The sequence below is a fragment of the Cygnus olor genome, chromosome 10 (assembly GCF_009769625.2).
Source record: "Cygnus olor isolate bCygOlo1 chromosome 10, bCygOlo1.pri.v2, whole genome shotgun sequence".
Lineage (NCBI taxonomy): Eukaryota > Metazoa > Chordata > Aves > Anseriformes > Anatidae > Cygnus > Cygnus olor.
Genome location: NC_049178.1, coordinates 175,271 through 195,135, shown reverse-complemented (window position 1 = coordinate 195,135; position 19,865 = coordinate 175,271). Strand labels below are relative to the sequence as shown.

At 37.3% G+C, this 19,865-nt stretch overlaps 1 protein-coding gene across 4 annotated transcripts in view; it reads right to left on the bottom strand.

The window, feature by feature from the left end:
• The window catches only part of ARHGEF3 (Rho guanine nucleotide exchange factor 3), a 125,561-nt gene that overhangs the window by 83,744 nt on the left and 21,952 nt on the right, over positions 1–19,865 (bottom strand). The window lies entirely within an intron of this gene.

Genomic DNA, 19,865 nt, shown 5'->3' with positions numbered 1-19,865 from the left:
GTGTGACAGCTGGGCTGGGCAGCTCACCAAGGAGCTCTCAGCCCTAATGGTGACACTACGCAAGGCACCAACGTAAAGCAAGCTAACCATACCTTTATGCTAACACCTGGAGAAGCTGACTACAGTTTATACTCGTTCCAAAACCTTCTTCTTACCCAGTAATTATCACTGTACAATTATTTCTGAAAGGTAACCATAATGTTATCCGCTTCACTCTTAATGAGTGCTTTTCATTCATTAAGATCTTGAAGTAAGATCTTAAGATTGCTTTGCAAAGGTAGGCAAACATTGCTGAGATTTGACACATGAAGTCAGATCAAAGCTTGACTGACCTGCTGAAGTTGACCAAACCAACAAATAGTTTTGTGGCGGGACCTAAGTGTTGTGCACACTGCAACTCAAGCCATGCAATTACAGAGATTACAGGAACATAAAAACTTGGTTAAAAACCAGCAAATTAAATAGCTGCCTGTCAAACCTCCTCTTCATCCAACAATAACAGAACAGATGTTTTTGCAGTTAAAGCACTAGTCTAGCATGAAAGATCTGGGAGTAGCTCCTGCTGTGCAGAATTCCTGAGGGACTTCAGCACACTGTGTCCCAGTTTCACTTGTGTAGTCAGGATAGCAATAACTATCTGTCTTAGTCTTCTGTCTTCCCTATTTTGGTGTAAAATATGTTGCACATGGACATTTTCATATTATGTACATTGAAAGATGTCATAGAGCTAAGATCACAATAGCCATTTTTACATGTTAACATAACACAAATAATAAAATATCATGACAACTAGTTGTTGTTACAACTCAAACCTTGGTGTTAATATTTTCAGTTTTTCATTCTAGCAGCCAGCCAACCATAAAGGATATCAATATTTCAAGCACAGTGATGAAGTCATTAAAAACCACAAAGAGCATACAGCACAGATTTTATAGACTATCCACTAAGAAGTTGTCATACAGCAGTTTTCCAAGCTCAGAGATTAAGAAATTGAATGTCTAACACAAGATCCTCAGTGGAACTGTAACTGCATTATGAAAAGAAAAAAAAAACGTGATCAACAATTTACACAGATTTCCATTATCCTAACAGTGTTTTACATCCTTTTTGTTCAGTGGCATGCACAAATGATCTCCAACAAGAACCAGAGTCATGTTCTCCAAGATGCTTTGTGTGCTTTCTATAGAGTTGCGCTCCTTAGTAATTTTTCAAGAAACGCCACACTTGAATTTATATTTCTGCATTTTCTTTGATATTAACACTATTCATGCATACATTTTCCCAGTTTATTAAGACCACCAACACTAGTTGTATTTTAATTAAGCTGAATATAGGGGAAACAAAGATATTTCAACTTGAATAAGTATGAGAGGATTGACGATAGCTTACAAAACAGGGAAAAAACAAGGTAAATGAAAGTTTCATAACAAATTACTTCTCTCCACAATCTTTTAACAAGAGCCAGGGACTATGCTAAGTAAGAAATTAGCCAATTTATTACTACATACTCTAAACTGAAGGCCATCCCTTAAAAGAAGTCTGATGACTAACAATTTATGATCCATCTGTAACCTTCGCATTCAATGAAAGCATCCCAGACCTCATGGCAACAGTCACTAAGTCTTCACAGAGAAGATGCTTAATATTACATCTACAATTTGCCTGTTTTCATAATGGTTGTCCTCCTTGCTTGTCTTATCAGTTAGGGACCTTACTTTATTTTGGTGAGAACAAACCTCTTTATTATTCAGAATGGTATGCTAATTCCTTTCTTTTTAATAGTATCACTATTAAAGAGCCCTAAATGCAGGAAAGACCAAGACAAAAGGAGTGCTTAATTAACGAGCTAGTAAAACTTATCAAAGTCACTGTACGCATTTCCAATACTTACTGGGCTGATACCTATAGGATGTAACCAAATTCTCTGCAAATTCTTTTTTCACCTAATGTGTGCAGCTCTCATCTAGTGAACAGAAATTAGGCTTAAGAATTATACTCATTTACCACCATAAAGGCTACGTTAAATCATTTCTTCAAAAACTTTCACATGATATATATCTAACCTGCTACTTCCCTATTTTCTATTCTATCCAAAACTCATTCAGAAAAGAGATGCCCATAAATCATAAAAAGAAGTCACTTTCAGTGAAACAGAAAGCAACAAAATCAGTTTGGGGAGAACCTTTAATCGAGCTTTGTATCGTTACTAAGATTGACAGAAGAGAGCCTTTCAAAATGCAGGATGGCAGTTTGAAACAATTGCTCTCTTGGGCCCATACAATGGACCAGGAAAACTTCACCAGACGCATTCAAATTCTAAGATGTGGGAACAACAGTAAATACATCAACTCCAATTTCCCATCACAAACAATCATTTCGTATAGCCCACCTCAAGCTTATCAAGACCTTAAAACTACAAAAGCACTGTCCTCTTATCTTACCGAAAGACTGTTCTAGAAATCTTACTATTCCCATACCTAGAAACCACCTAGACTAAGTGTATTCATGTGCCATGGCCAGCACTACAAACCAGCATTTTTCAGCTGAATGCAGCCCCTAAACAGAGCAAGGTAACATGCAAACTCTGATTCTCAACTACACCTCAACAAAACATAGTTCTAGCAAAAACACGACCTCATTTCCAGTTCTCAGTTTGGTCCTTTACTATCTTCAAGCTATTTTATTCGCTGTCTTCCCAACAGTCTATAAATATTGGTGAGAATCATACTGGAAAATAATTAGAGTACTGCAGGTTTTGGCAAAGACATTTAAAATTACTGTCTTATTTTTTTTCTACAGGGCACTGCTACAAAGAATATTCTGTTTACTGGGTAAATCTTCCCTGAATTGCAACAGAATGAAAGCTAATTAAGAAACAGTCTGACTGCATTATAAAAACGTTATTGAAATACTGTTTGATATTTTAAATACAAAAACATAAAGCTAACAGAATAGCCATTAAATCTTACGCTTTGATAATAGGGATACTGCATCAATAGGTGTATTAAAGCCCCTTGCTTTAGAAATAAAATAGTTTACTGACCAGACCAATAATTAAAATCATCACTGGCATAAGTAGGTAGCAGAGACAACAAATTAAAAATATTCACGCAAAGATGGAAAGAGGAGACAAATTAATGGGCATAACCAGTGATGAACACATCTGATCCTGAGAGACTCAGATGTCTAAAACAAACGACTCTCAGACACTCTAGTAAGGATTTTTCAGATGTCAAGAACAAGACAGGGGTGGTTCTTATAACTACATGGAATGTGACTGACACTCTTGAATATACACTCATGAATATACAATATATGCTCAGAGACTAGATAATGGCTGGGACAAAAGGAATTACATGCCAGGTGACAGAAAGAGAAAAGTTGCTTCCTGGAATTACTTATAACAGTAATCTCAAGGCTGCCATTTATAATACACAATCTTTCTTACAGACGGATATGCCTTTTCATTTAACTAAAAGTTACCAAAACCTTTTCTCCCTAGTACTGGAGTTTTAAGAATGAAAGACTGGAACACTAAATTGAAAATAAAGATGCATTTCCACCAGGACGGAAGGAAATGTTATTTGGCTTAAAGTATGTTCAGTATGTTTATATTGTCCCATCTGCTGCTTTCGTTCAGGAGAAAAAAAAAAAAAAAAAAAAAAACAATTCATAATAAACCAGCATCATGATAACTGCTTGTCTGGAAACAAAACACTGATCTTTCTTAAAAAGGTTTTGCAAAAAATGTCCACTATGTTTTATATTTACTGAGCTCAGTAACTATATACCTAGTGTGTTCCAATACTGCCTTGGAACTTAGAGCAAAGCTTGAATTCTTTGCTTCTTGCCTATCACCAGTAGCAGTAACATTTACAGGGCAGATTAGCAAAACTGTAGAGTTTCAACAAAAATTGAACATGACCCACAACTATTCTTGCTGCGTAAAACTCTGGACAGAACCCAGCTATGTCCCCCAAAATTTTGTTGACAAAGGTTAAAAAAACAAAAATAACAACAAAAACTAGAAGTCATAAAATAAGACCTTTGTCCTTAAAACACGTGGGATTTTCTGTTTAGGTTCTCACACACACACAACAAATAGACATAATAAAAATATCTGTTGGACAAAGATACCCTTACTGAAATTTTTAGATAGACACTAAATCAACATGTCTCCCAGAATAAATCAGTGCATTTTTTGTGCAACCTGTGCTGTGCTGTAGGTCACTGACAATAAGTAGAATATAAAGGAATCTGAAGACCAAAACATCCATCGACTGTTGTAAAGTTTTTATAACATTTCCAAGAGGAAAAGACTTATCTATGTTGAGGCACAATGAGATAAACGAAGGATTTACATTACTTTATATTAAGCTCATGTAACTTGCATCTTCAGCTGGTCCTTCAGCAGTCTTTCTGCACACACAGCACTATCATTTTTTTTAGATATGAATATCCAAGCTATGTGCTTAAAATACTCAACTGCTGCATCTATTTGAAAAAAAAAAGTGCATTTCAGAAATCTACATGAATACTCAAATTAAAAAATGGAGAGCTCAAACCACTTAGAGGCAAAGAAAAATTCTTTTCAAACTGCAAAAATAAAAGGTTGTTACTACAGCTGTGAATATTTTAGCAAGATATAGTTAAATAACAAATAGTGCTTACTGCTCAGAACTATTCTTTGTAATATCAGCTCAACCTCCCAAAAGTGTACAATAATACACTGTTAATAAAAACATATTTATTTTAACATACTAGGGTATATTTCTGCTAATGAATTGCAAAATATTCCAAAGCAGTTTACCTGGTGAAGCCAAAGATTTACAAGAGCTCTTTTAGCTTTGAACGATGGTTTTGAACAATACTGATTCTCTTGGATGTTTCAAGTTACAGATAACAATAAGTTTGAGTACCTTCGGCATTGATTTTAAAAGCAGAGAAAAAATGTGGTTTAATAAAAACACTGACTCCTTCACCTGAAACATCGAATGTCATTCCTTTTCTATACAAAGCCTGCGCACTTCAGCACCAGAAGGAGAACGTGTAAAACTTCCTCTATTTTCCAAGGGGGAGAAGTTGACTTTGAGTAGAATTTGACTGAGAAGTTTTAAGTTCTTATGAAGATTTTACTTGCTACACTTCTGAAAGGCAAAGTATCTCAAAATGATTGTGTTTATGCTTAATTTACCAAAGTTTGATTCTGCAGATGTGAGCTCTTTAAGAGCTACTCTACATAGAGTCCACAGCCAGATAACTGGAAAAAAATATCCACTTAGGTAAACAAGATTAGACAGTTACTACCTGCAGAGAAATGTAAGATATCCACCAAGGAAAAAAGCAGATGAAGGATTTTTAGTTGGTGTGCTAAATTCCTGAATACTGACTATCTTCTACTGTCCTATCATCATGAATTGAGCATCATAAACAGTATAAAAGAAAAACAGCCCTTGTGAATCTGGGTGTATGCAGACGAAAGCCTGCACCACTGAAGCAGGTACAAATACCAGTGAGTTGTTCCAAAGAAAGCATGGGAAAAGAGTAGGTGTGGGACGTGTTTGTTTATACAGTGAACCAATTCACAGCACTGCAAAATATCCCATCACTACTAAAACCCAAAGGAGCTACATAACATATCTTTCCATTTCTGCATTTGATTTATTTTCTTTAAAGATTAATACTAATTTTATGAAGCAGAAAAAAAAACTCTGAAGATCAAGTAAAGTTCTAAATTTTGATTAAAAAAAAAAAAAGAGTCCTAGTGATGTACTATTTCAGCTTCTAGGGAAACACAGGCTTGGAGCTAAGCTGTAAACATAAGCTATTTCTTCATTTTTAACTACTGCAGGTTAATGTAATGAATTGCATTTGAGATATACCACTATAAATGCATCCCCTTGACATATATGAACCGTATTCACATATACATATTCACTGAAATAGCCCTGGCTACCAGCCAACAGAAGGACACAGTGTTAGTGGTTTTTTTTTGTTTTTTTTTTTTTGTTGTTTTTGCCGTTTGACAAGGTATAGCTGAATTAGTGCCAGGGACAATGAGAAGGGCACCCTGTATTATAAGAAAATATCACCGTTTCATTAATATTGTAAAACATAAGAAAGATTATTCACTGACTGGCTTTGCATGTGGATGCTCAAATTATTCCTACATAATTTCAGTCATACCAGGAAGAAGACCATCAATAACATGTTTGTTAATTTTCACTCATTACACCACCCCACTGTAACATAGATATACACTGAATTCTTTACAAAGAGAACAACTCATTAGAAAGAAATGTTTGTTCATCTCCACCCAGCTGTACAGATAAGATCCTCTGGTCCATGGGAAGAAAAACCTCCAGTGGCAGCGTCTGAACAGTCCCCATCGTGAGAATGCCAGAAGAATCAAGCCTCCAGGCAAAAACTCACAACAATGTTCATGTTCAAGGAAACAGAAAAAGCTTATTCCATTTTGTTTTCAAAACAGAAGGTTCTCATCGAGAACCTAATGTTGGGAAATCCACTTAATTTAGCAAGATTGGACACTTGTTGATAAGTTAGAAGCAAAAGTAGTCAGCGAGAGAAAGCAAACAAGGGATTTCGAGCTTTGTGATATCCAACCAAACAGCATTTTCCCTGTCAAGCTATATAGAAGCTACTAACATCCTCAAAATAATCATTCAAGTGCCATCACATCATGTTCTTGATAACAAAAATGAGTGGAAAGCCTTTTTTGTTTGGATTCATATCGTCTAGCTCTCTTTCTGAAGGTAAACATGAATTCCTGTGAAGCTGTGGTTCACTAACAGACAGCTTGAAGGATCAGAAGGACTGAATAGAGAGGGCAATGCTATTTAAAACAAACATTTGGGCACAAGTCAATCCAGTACAAGATTTTAAAACTCCCATACTACTGTTTCCTTATGCCCTTATTTGCACTTTTATCTTTTTTCTGCATTGTAGTTTATATTTCAAGTAAAAATGACCCCCAAAAATTTGATTTCTATCAAAAATGTCAGATAAAGTTATGTTGTTAAGCCTATAGTCAGCTTAGAGCTTCCTTTGTACTGAACAGTGAAAAGCACTCCTGCATACCTTTTAAAGATTGCTGCATACCTTTTAAAGATTGCTGCATGATATTCTTCACACCTGCTTCTCAAGGATGTGGCATTAAGCCAATCAGTCAAGGAAGGAAGCCTCCTTTTATTAAATGCAATCCATTATCAAGGGTTCATAGAATCATAGAATATCCCGAGTTGGAAGGGACCCATAAGGATCACCAAGTCCAACTCCTGGCACTGCACAGGTCTACCCAAAATTATAGACCATGTGACTCAGTGCACAGTCCAATCTCTTCTTAAACTCTGACAGGCTTGGTGCAGTGACTACTTCCCTGGAGAGCCTGTTGCAGTGTGCGACCACCCTCTCGGTGAAGAACCTCTTCCTGATGTCCAGCCTAAACCTCCCCTGCCTCAGCTTGACACCATTCCCACGGGTCCTATCACTGGTGATTACAGAGAATAGGTCACCTGCTTTTCCACTCCCCCTCGCAAGGAAGCTGTAGACTGTGATGAGGTCTCCCCTCAGCCTCCTCTTCTCCAGGCTGAAGAGGCCCAGTGACCTCAGCCGCTCCTCATACGTCTTCCCCTCTAGGCCCTTCACCATCTTCGTTGCCCTCCTCTGGACACTCTCCAACAGTTTAATGTCCTTTTTGTACTGTGGTGCCCAGAACTGCACACAGTACTCGAGGTGAGGCCGCACCAGCGCAGAGTAGAGCGGGACAATCACTTCCCTCGACCGACTAGCAATGCTGTGCCTGATGCACCCCAGGATACGGTTGGCCCTCCTGGCTGCCAGGGCACACTGCTGGCTCATACTCAACTTGCTGTCAACCACAACCCCCAGATCCCTCTCTGCGGGGCTGCTCTCCAGCGTCTCGTCGCCCAGTCTGTACGTATAGCCGGGGTTGCCCCGTCCCAGGTGCAGGACCCGGCACTTGCTTTTGTTAAATTTCATGTGGTTGGTGATCGCCCAGCTCTCCAATCTGTCCAGATCTCTCTGCAAGGCCTTTCCACCCTCATCCGAGTCCACAACTCGTCCAAGTTTGGTATCGTTGGCAAATTTGCTCGAAACACCTTCTAGGCCTACATCCATATCATTTATAAAAACATTGAAGAGGACTGGCCCTAAAATGGAGCCTTGAGGGACCCCACTAGTGACCACCCACCAGCCTCATGTGGCCCCATTTACCACAACCCTTTGAGCCCTGCCCGTCAGCCAATTGCTCACCCATCATATGACGGTTTTGTTTAGCTGTATGCTGGACATTTTGTCCAGTAGGATCCTATGGGAAAGCGTGTCAAAAGCTTTGCTGAAGTCCAAAAAAAATCACATCAGCTGGTTTCCCTTGATTGACTAGATGGGTGATCTTATCATAAAAGGAAATCAAATTTGTTAGGCAGGACCTACCCCTCATGAACCCATGTTGGCTGGGACCAATGACTGCATTGTCCCCCAGGTGCGCTTCAATAGATTCAAGGATCATCCTCTCCATAATTTTACCAGGCACTGACGTGAGACTGACAGGCCTGTAATTGCTAGGGTCTTCTTGCCCTTCTTGAAAATTGGCACAACATTTGCCAGCTTCCAGTCCAATGGGACCTCTCCAGATTCCCGAGACTGTCAAAAAATAATTGAGAGAGGTCCCGTGATGACGTCTGCCAGCTCTTTAAGCACCCTGGGATGAATCCCATCCGGACCCATGGACTTGTATGGATCCAGGTGGAGCAGCAAATCCCGCACACGTTCAGGGTCGGTTGGGAGTTCGTCATTCCCACCGTCATGGTCCTCCAGCTCAGGGTACCCTGGGTCCTGAAGCCCATCATCAGTGTTGAAGACAGAGGTGAAGAAGGCATTAAACATCTCTCTTTTGCCTATGTCATTGTCTGTGAGGAGACCTTCCCGATCAAGTAGCGGACCTATGTTTTCTTTGGTTCTCCTTTTTCTGTTCACATATCTATAAAAACCTTTTTTATTGTCTCCCACAGACATGGCCAGCTTCAACTCTAGTTGGGCTTTTGCCACACGAATTTTCTCCCTACAAACACGAACAGCATCCCTGTATTCCTTCCATGTCACCTGACCCTCCTTCCAGTAGCCGTACACTTTCTTTTATCACCTAAGCTCCAGTAGAAGACCCCTGGTCAGCCAGGCTGGCCTTCTGCCCCTCCTGCTTGACTTCCGATATTTTGGAATCGCCTGATCTTGTGCTTTTAGGAGGCAGTGCTTTAAGACTGACCAGCACTGATGGACGCCAATGCCTTCAAAAGCATTTTCCCAGGGGACCTTGCTGACTAGTTCCCTGAGCAGCCTGAAGTCTGCTTTCCCCATATCCAGGGCTGAAGTTTTGGTGGCAGTTTTCCTTCTGTCACCATAAATTCTAAACTCAATCACTTCACGGTCACTATGACCGAGATGGCTGCCAATTGCCATGTCCCCCACAAGACCCTCTCTGTTCTCCAGCAACAGATCTAGGAGGGCACCTTTCCTAGTTGGCTCCCTTAGCACCTGCACCAAGAAGTTATCATCTAGGTGCTTTATGAACCTCCTGGGTTGTAACTTTCAGAAAGCTGCTTCATTGAGAAAGATTATTCTTGCATGAAGAAGTGTTATAAAAGGGTTGACAAGAACTACTCCTGTACTTTTTATGCAGGCAAAGACAGACCAGGCCATCTTATCTTGAGATTTGAACAAGCCTGTCACCACTGGAGCTAATAAACTAACTTTTCCAAGGGCATGCAACCATGGCCGTGACATAACTTCACTGTGTAGTAACCAATCACTTAAAAAGTGAAATTATACCATACACTTTCATGTTTATGCCAGTTCAGTCCTCTGCAGTGACTAAAGGATTGCAGATTGTCAGGTCAAATCCCATTTAGCTACTTTGTCATATAGAGTTCAATAGAGTATATGTACAAATCTCACTAAATGTTAAACCTGCAGCACTCTGGGGCTCTGCTCAGGACACAAGCATCTGTTTTCCAGTGACATAACCAAAACACAGGCAACAGAACTTCTCCCACAGTTAAAGCTGCCAATTAAAAAAAGAACAGAGTATTAAGAAGTGGAAGAAAAAAAAAGGAATTAATTAACTTACTGATAAGGAAACCTTCCATGGGAATAGGTTTTAATATCTATACCAACTCTGAGGGAAAAGCTTCACTTCCCCCCCCCCCCAAAACTGTCGGCTTTGGTGCTGTTTTAAAGATTAGCACCCACTGAAATATGCTATTTTTCTCTTTGGTTAATAAGAAACCTGGAAGAGGATACTTTCAGTTCACTAAGAGCACAACAAACCAAGTACAACAAATGAATCTATGCTCAACACAATATTTAGGATACTCGCAGCTGAAATATTTGTAGATGAGCAAGCCTTTTTAGTAATTATGTACCCAACACAACCAGTTTTCTTTAGTAAACCACTGGTGTGTGTATATATATATATATATTTTTTTTTATTTTTTTTTTTTTGAACTGAGTTATGTCATGTGCTCCAAAATGAACTACAGGGGGGACTTGAATGAAAGTGGAAAGCAATATGTAATGTAGACATACAATTGATCAAGATCAAACCATGCAACTTTTAGATTCACCATGACATTTTCACTTGTAAGATTTTCACTGGCATTATCAGCAGAATGCACAGTGCAGGAACCCCAATAAAAGAAACAACAACTTCATCTCCATTTCATCTTCACGTCTGTTTCCACAGTAATTCCAATTAAGTTGCCTAAATACCTGTAACAGCAGCTATCAGCACCCTGGGCTTACAAAACGTTTTTCTCCTCATATTTCACTAAATGATCTTCATAATTCTTCTTCTGCTTCAACTGATTTTTTTTACATCTTTCCATTATTTGTTATAACTCAGCAAGACTATTTCTTGTATCCATACACTAACACTCCGTGAGTGTTTTGTCTTACAACATGAGAGTAAAAAAATTCCATATGAAGCCCTAAAATGCTGTCAAGTTAAAAAGCTTATTCATATCATAAACACCGGATTGGTTCCCCTTTTGTTCAGATTGGAAGCGAAACAAATACAAACAAGGCAACTATATGCACAAAGGCCAGTTTACATGCACAGGGAGAGCCTTAACTGTTTGTTAATAACAAACAGTTTCAATAAATATTGCATCCTCTGACATCAGGATATTCCATTTAGTTAGTACAAACACTGACAAATTCATTTCTGCAAAAAAACAAGTAATGTTTTTAAGGCAACTTATAAATAGACGCTGAAGTCAACAAATACTGTCCCCTGCTATGACCCTTTTGATCTTGATCGTCATTGCACAGTGAAGTCAGAAAACTACCACGAGTTTGATCTTCACGAATTATGTAAACCCATTTACATAACAAGTAACACTGTTAATAGCTGGGAAGTTATAATTTCTGACTGGAAGATTTTGTACTTTGTATTTGGTATTGGAAGTTTCTTTACAACTTGAGGCATTTGAAGCCAGTGCCAGATTTTACACCTGATGTTTCTAACACTCATCATTCTTCTCAGGAGTGATACTCGGGCAATATGCTCAAATGACATTGGCACTCTGAAACCATAAATATCATCTCAACTTTTATCTAGTAGAATGACTTCCTATTGATTAAGCAAAAAAGCAGTCTCATTATTTCCACGAGGAATATTTAACTTGAGATGCAAAAGCAAAATGCTTTCAGTTGTTCGTTATTACTCACAGCTGGGTTCCTGTGGGAACATTTTTTGCATCAGTGTTGCCATAGCGATTACTATAGAAACCCCTGAATGCAGTGGAGTAAAACCTGTTGAAACTATCATGCCATGGAAGCTCCATTCAAAATATTAATTCAGGACAGAAAATGTTCAGTAACCACTACCAGCAAAACAAAGTTGTTTTCTAGCCTCTAGCATGTTAAAACACCAACAACATGACAGCAATTTCAGCCCAACATCACTTTATAAGATCATACAGAAAGTTTTGATAATTTTTTTTCAAGGAAAGGCTGTCTTTCAGTGTCTGGAAGCAATAAGGCCTATAACCTTCTTATTTTATCCTATTTAAGGTAATTGATAACAAATCTCATAACTAATAGACGGATTTAATTGCTTTGCATCTGCCTGAAGTACAATGTCAGGGCAGCAAGACCAAGAATTAACTATTTTTTCTTTGCCTCATAACATGCATTCTCAGCATCTGTTCCAAATGTATGACTGTACATTGCTATTGACAGAAGACCAAGTCAAACAAAGCTTCAGGCCTATGGCTGCAGGTTACCTGCTTTAAGATGTCCCCCAAAATAAATGCAATGAAAGCACTTAAGGGTCAAAAAGTAGTGATGTATGAAGGCTGAAAGCAGAAAAATCTTGTAAGAAACATTACTTTTAAACATTTTAAAGCAAAAATTACTGCCAGTAATGACTGACTTCTGCATTATTTTAAGAACATTTATGCTGTAGGAAAAAAAATAAACAGACCAAATAATGAATGATTTTAATATATCATTATCAACATCACTAAAAATCACACTGCTGTGATTCTGAACTACCTGTTCTTCCAAAAAATAATGAACAAAAAAACCAAAACATTTGTGTTATGTGTTTGTGCCATACACACCAAAACATTCTTACCCAAGCACATTAAAAAAAAAAAAGCTACCAGAACTGACATTACCAACTGTAAAGATTCTTGGAAGGCCCAATGAAATAAACAAGTTTGTACATGAGATTTTTAAGTTTTTCCACAAAAATTTAGGAAACCTTAAGGAATGATATAGTTTGCTCTGGTAACTCATAACAGAAAAATCTTTATTGTAAGTATACCAGAGATTATTATTTGCTTGGAAAGAAAACATTTTTCAGCTATTTGCCCTTGCACGTATTAGCATATTCTCATCCATATACACTAGTACAGGATCCATTTTTTGCCATGAAAATACTTAATGATTTGTAACAACTTTATAATATAGTTGAAGATTCACTCTGACATGCAGAACTACTCGCTTTAGACTTTTTTTTTTTCGTAACACTGCTGAATGTTAGCAACTGCACATCATCTCATCCCATATTTTTATCAGGACTTTTTGTTTCAACACATTCACCATCATTAGGTTTTCTCTCAAGAAATTTATGCTATGTTCTTATGTTAGGGCACATTTATCTTTTGTCTCTTACTGATAGCTAATGTATTCTGGTTTCAAAGAGATATATTAATAGAGTTCAGGAAGTAGACATCGCAATATTTATAAAAATTGAAAAGTTTTCTAATTACAAAAGCCAAGGGAACAGTCTCTCAGTCTTAATATAGAAAGCACCAGAGCATGAGGACAATATTGCGACTTCCTACAGAAGCTGAAGCAAGAGTCATAAGCCACAAGAAAGAAATCAAACGTTAATTTGATCAATGACTATGGAAAATCATTATTTACAGTTTCCTTTATGGTCATGGATACCAGAACTACTATTGGTAGTCATGAGAATGACTGGAATGGAAGGTAAACAATCCTACTTTTCTTGAATATATTGATCATTCTGAGTTATTTTATTGTAAAATATGTTTTTGGTGCCAAACTGCTGTATTTTTTCTGATCACTTGTGTTTTACCTCTTGATTAATAAAACAACATTTTGCTTTCTGTACAGCAAGTGTCCAAATGAACAAAAAAATGATACAAAAAGTTCACTTCATCCAGTACTCTTCCTGCCTCCAAATAGTGGTCTTCTGCATTAAACAATTTAACAGTGCTGCAAAATTTCCCAACGATGTTATTTGTCTGATGGCCCTATAAGCACATTTTCCAATTTTGACAATTTCTAACTGAGAAAGAACAGGCATACAGGCATTTGATGAGCCGATCTCTTGGCAAAAGGGGCATAGCAATGAAAACCATATGGAGCTCAGCATCACAAGTCTGATGCTCTAGTTTGTGCTCTCTGCTAAGGATAAAGATTAAGGCTAAGAAGCTGTTTTCTCATTCTTAAGAGGGTAAGGTGGTACTGAAAGTGAAGCAGTAGCCTCATCCTATGCATGGCATGCAATTCCATGGCCTGAATCAGAACATAAAGAATACATATAGCTCTGAGCATGCATAATGACAGTGGAGGCATCATCTTGTTGCACACAGACACCACCTCATAGCCACATACACATGCTCAAGAGACTCTGCAAGGGGCAGAGCAGATGAAGATTGGCTTTCTGTGAAAGCAGGCCCTGTGCTTTGTCTTGCACCCTGTACTCTCTTATGTCCCTCATTGCCTCGGTGACGCTCTTGCCATGAAAAGGCTGTGGTTACTTCTGAGCAACACATGCACTGTTAGCCTCCTGCCAAAAGAACATGAACTAGCTATGCTCTGGCAGCCTTCCTCACCAGAGCTGTGCTAATTCGTGCATCTCACCTCCACCCATATACCATTATGTTAAAACTTGAGTTGAGTTTATCCTTACTGTCTCTGATTTTCTTTTCTTTTTTTTAATTTTCTTTTTAAAAATGAAATTGGACAATAGGTAGAAAAGTTACTAGCAAGAGACAGATAGCAAAGTCACATACCATTTCCTGAGGAAACCATGTTCTTTAAACCACACACGTACACCTTTTTACACATCTGACTTTTCTAAGTACTTTGAAAAGCAAAGTAACTGGTTTCATGTCTTCCAACTCCTAATCCCCCTTATGTCCTACTGAGAAGGGCTAATTAAAAAAAAGTACAATGATTTTTCCCAAAGTCCATAAAGTCACATGACTGATCTCAAGAGAGAAATGTTTTAAATTACTAGCAAGTGAATTGAGTGTTGGTCTTTGCACCCAAGTTTACAAGGTCTAACTGACAATATATAGTTAAAAATGGGTGTTATGACAATCTCAAAGAGCATGAGTCACTATGTAAAGAATCTGAAATTCTAGATACTTGACTTTCAAATAAATAGAGGTACATTAAAAAACCTGGCTTGCTGGGCAAAAAGTATTATTTGGCTTGCCGGGCAAAAAGTATTATTTGGGTCACTAAAACAGCTCAAGTTGAAATGGTCAGCAAAGTAATACTCAAGAGCTTTAATGGAACTTGACAACACAAATCCAATTTCTTTACATATGGACACCAGGGTTTTAGAGTCCAAAACAAGCATTTGTCAGTTCTAGAGTCCTTTGTCAATCTTCCTACCCACCCTCTGTGACAATTAGCTGTTTCTTTAGGTAGACTCCATTGCTGAAAGTCGTGAAACAGGAAAATGGTAGCAGAAGGACTGACCATGTCCTATGTCCTGCCAGTACTGTTTATAAGAAAAAATGAACAGCATTAACATTCAAGAACAGTGGCCTTCAGGGAGGCAGGGACAGCTGCTCTAGTGGCATGAAGCTGCCACGTTAACAGAGGAATCTAAGAAATATCTATTTTGTTTATGGCAACAAACCTACTGTATACAGTTCTGTAAAGTGCAGCACAGAGAGTTGACAGTTTTAGTGTTGAAAATAGGCTACTTAGGAGCTGTAAAACGGAAATGAGATATGGTAGTGATGCTCTACTCTGCATCCTCAGGATGACAGGAGAGAACTCTGCAAACTGCAAACACACACCAGAAGGACACTGCTGGTCAAAAAAGTCCAGCCTCACATGCATAGCCTACATACATAACCTTCGAGGAGGAAAAGAAGAATATCTTGACACAGATACTAAAAAAAAAAAAAAAAAGCTACCATAAAACCAAGTACTGTAAGACTATTAGGTCATTCAAACCAAAGGACAAACATTAGTAAATCAAAGAAGTTTGGCTAAGCCTGAACTAAAACATTATAAATTTCTTAAATTCACTCATGGTTACCACAGAAAAAGAAAAGAATAAATATCTATTCATATACCACTGGTAAATGCATCCCCTTGCTGAGCAAAATATAAGAGCTGTAATGCAGTCACCTTTCTGTCACTATGCTCTATGATCTTTTCACTGATTATTCTTTGCAACTCCCCTTCCATTTACATACAAAATCCTCATAGCAAGATACAGAAAAATTCAAATTTCCTGGAAAGTCTCCTACTTCAGTAAACTGAAAGCAAAAAGATCCTGAATGGACAGGTATTAAGCAGCCTATCTATCATAATTCCCTCTAAATTCCTCTCCCCCTGGGTTTAATCATACTGATTAAAGTTGGTGGGTTTTGTTGTTATTGTCTTGTATATAATCAAAGTGTAAATGATGAATACACATGTATATAAAAGATCTTCCAAATATAATGAAATATAAATCAGCACAAGAAAAAGTTAATGATTCATTTCAAACCTGTCTTGAAATGAATTGCTGAAAAATCAATTAAGTTTTCTATTACAGAGTACCCAACCAGGAAAGCATTGGCTTGTGCCAGATGAGTTGCAGATTAAAAAAGAAACATGAAAGTGGGAAAATAATTTTTAAATCATCGAATATGAAGTCCACACAAAATAAATAAATAAATAAATAGTATTTAAACCCTGGATTTACCATATGATGTCCAAAAAGTTTTAGATTGCTTTATCTCCCACAAGAATTGATCGGGAAGATGTTGCAAAGCAAGCATCACAGTCAATTGGCAACATCATTGTAGAAGTTTCACCAGATCATATTCTGACAGTTTGAAAGAAAAGAGTTGGAGGTTTTATCATCATTCTGTTATTTCAAGAATAATAATAATAATAACAAGAGGAAGAAGAAGAAGCAGCTTAGCAAATAGAATTCAATGTTTAAAGATAAACTAGTTTAGCCTTTAAACTTCTGCTATTTTTTCTTCCACTTGTATGGAAATTGATAGAGCTTTCCCACCATTTTACTTTTCACCATGGAATGCCCCACACCAACACAGCACAGGGGAGAAAGATGAATGGATTCCCTAATTCAGTGATCAATCTGGGAAAAGGAGGATATCTGGGGGCAGAAAAAAAACACGTTAATAAATTTGATGTGACAGACAGTTCTGTAATCCAGGGTGCAGTAAATGCATGTCATAATCTTCCGTCTGCATTTTGATACAAATTACTTATTGATTTGTAGTTGGCTTACTGTGCTTTCACTTATTGTTTTAAGTTACACAAATAACAGATGTGACCGTGATGGAAATATGCCTAAATGGGATTAGTTCTGATTCAATAAATCTTTTGTGTTCTGCTGTGGTAATAAATAAAACAATGCAAGGTTTCAGATGTGAATGTATCTAATGAAATCGCAGCAATAAAATTGTTATAACAGTATATTTAAAAGATTCCCATTTTTAAAAAATTGTAGCGTGATTTATTTTAAATGATCTGATCACATACAACTTATATTTTGGTGCATGAAATATAAAAACATTATATAGCTTTCAAAATAAAACCATCTTAATCTTAGTGTTTGGGGGTGGGAGAGAAGACAGCAAGAAATAAATTGATAGCACCTGCTTTATGATGTAATTTTCCAGGCTAAACACGAGCCTTATTCAAACAAAACTTCCTCCACACTCATAAGTATAGCAGTAATTGAATCCCCTGTTTTAAATATAGTTTTACTAACCATTTTTTTAAACGAAGACATAACTAAGTGGACAGTGAGTAAAATAGTTAGCTTCTGACCATCACCACAGTGACTACAACACAGTAGACTGATACAGCAGGAAACAGAGTACCTACATACCTGCCTACAGATCATGTTAACTTCTCTGAATTTTAATTTATGCTTCTTACAATGCTATTTATGTTCAAATTCAGGGGTGGAAAAAGCATGTGTTCTTAGGAAAGTCAGCCACTTTCTATTTCCCAATGAATTTACCAGAATATTGGTGGGTTTTTTTTGTTTGTTTGTTTGTTTAAGAAGTCTGCGCATTAAAAGGTAAACTTGAAGTCAGTTATTTAAGTATTTAGTGTCAGAAATATAAAATAAAAATCTATCTAGAAAGCAGGTGGATTTCACTGCTTCCTGTGCATCTCTAAATTGTTACATACAGGCTTTCATACTGCAGAGTGCTGATGATATCCGTACATATAAATATATATGTGTCTGCACATTTACATCTAACAAATATTAGTGGATATTCTGAAACATTTATACGTAGTTTTCAATACTTACTATTAGTCCAGGTTTTCTTTTTCACATTAGAAGAAACAAATCTACAGATTTAGTTGGGGATTTTCTTGTATAGTTTTTAGGCAATGTAATGACAGTACATGACAGAAAAGCTATCTTTTGAATATAAGAGTTTTGCAGGTGACCAAAGATATCCAGCTTGAAAGCAATGTATTCAAATTATCCTCTCTTAAAACTCTTATCTCTAGAAATGTTCAGGACCCCACAGGAAAGCGTAGCAAATTTAACCAATGCATATTCTCCAGCCTTTCTCTCACCCCACAAAAAGGAAAGATTAAGTTACAATCAGCCTTTTGTTTCTGATCGTTTGTTTCCAAATACTGCAATGTTCAAATGTTCCCATAGAAACGTCATTTGTGTTTTCCTTGCAAACTTTATCACCAGCTCCCTCTACAGAAAGAGAATTAAAGTACATAATCACTTTTGGGAAAAAAATAGCGATTTTTCTCTGGTGAAATAGAAATTACATTTGTCCACTACGGTGGTTTCAGAGGCAGCTTTAAAGATCAGGGTAGTTAATTATTAAAGATTCTGAGCTATGCTTTCTGAATACCTTGGAATGGTTTCTTTCTTACCAGGATTAACTTCGTATTACAGGTACCTGTACCAAAATACTAATCCTGGTATGAATGGAAATGTGAGCACAGTGGGGCAGAACAGGTTAATGTAAAAGACAGAGAAAAAGCAGCAGAAGATAATGCAGGACTTGAACAACAATTACAATAGTGGACTGTATCGGTAAGCACTACCATTTGCAAGGTGATCAAATGGATGAACATACTGTTGCTGTCAGACCTAAAATACTTTCACTCTCAGCACAAATGACTCATTACTGAAGACCTTGTGATCGACCAACAGAAGTGCAAGCTAGAAGGCTGCAGTGTAACACCCCTGCCATCTCAGTGCTTGCCACTATGTGGGCATGAAACCACGAGGGAATTACAATTATGAGGGAACAAGTCTAAGTGGATAAAATCAACTTGCTTAAAGATAAATTTTTTTAAACACATATCTCCTTCCCCTTCCATAAGATTTCACACTTTTGTATTACTGCAGTACAGGAAATGCTGCGTGTTTCTTTTTACTTAAACTGAAGTTTACATTGATATGCCTAACTGCTGATGTCAGATTTAGTGAAAACTGGAAGTAGTAACTCAGTGTTTTGCTTGAGCCACTATCCCTAATAACCGTGGCCTTACATTTATAACATGATTCACAAAAGAAGCTTTGATGAGCAAAATACTCTCCTTAATTCAAATATCTCCTTGAAACAAAATGAAAATGTTGCACCATTAAATGCAAACTGAAAATATTCAGTTAACACGTAGAATCACTCCAGTCTCATGTAGTCCAGAAACGTACCTGTTTGTTCCAATACCTGATTCCATGCAGAAAACATTTGTTTACAAATAAAACTTGCTTCTCATTCACCCATTTCTGTTCTCCAGCAAGACCCACCAAATGTCACTTTAATTATCTTTTGCATATATGCTTCATTTTGTTAATAAACATCCTCTCTGCTGCTATCAGCTGGGTCAGGATTACAATGGCCTGCTATCAGATGGGAAATAAATGACAAGGAGGTGAAATTCTTGTATCAGAATACAGAGATTCTGAGATCTAAGTCTAGAAACTTTATGGAAGGTAGTTTCAGGTATATGGATCAGATTATTAAGAAGCTTTTTGTCCTTCACTTGCAAAACCAACTCTTTAAATTCACAATTTTGTTAAAACAGAATCCAAA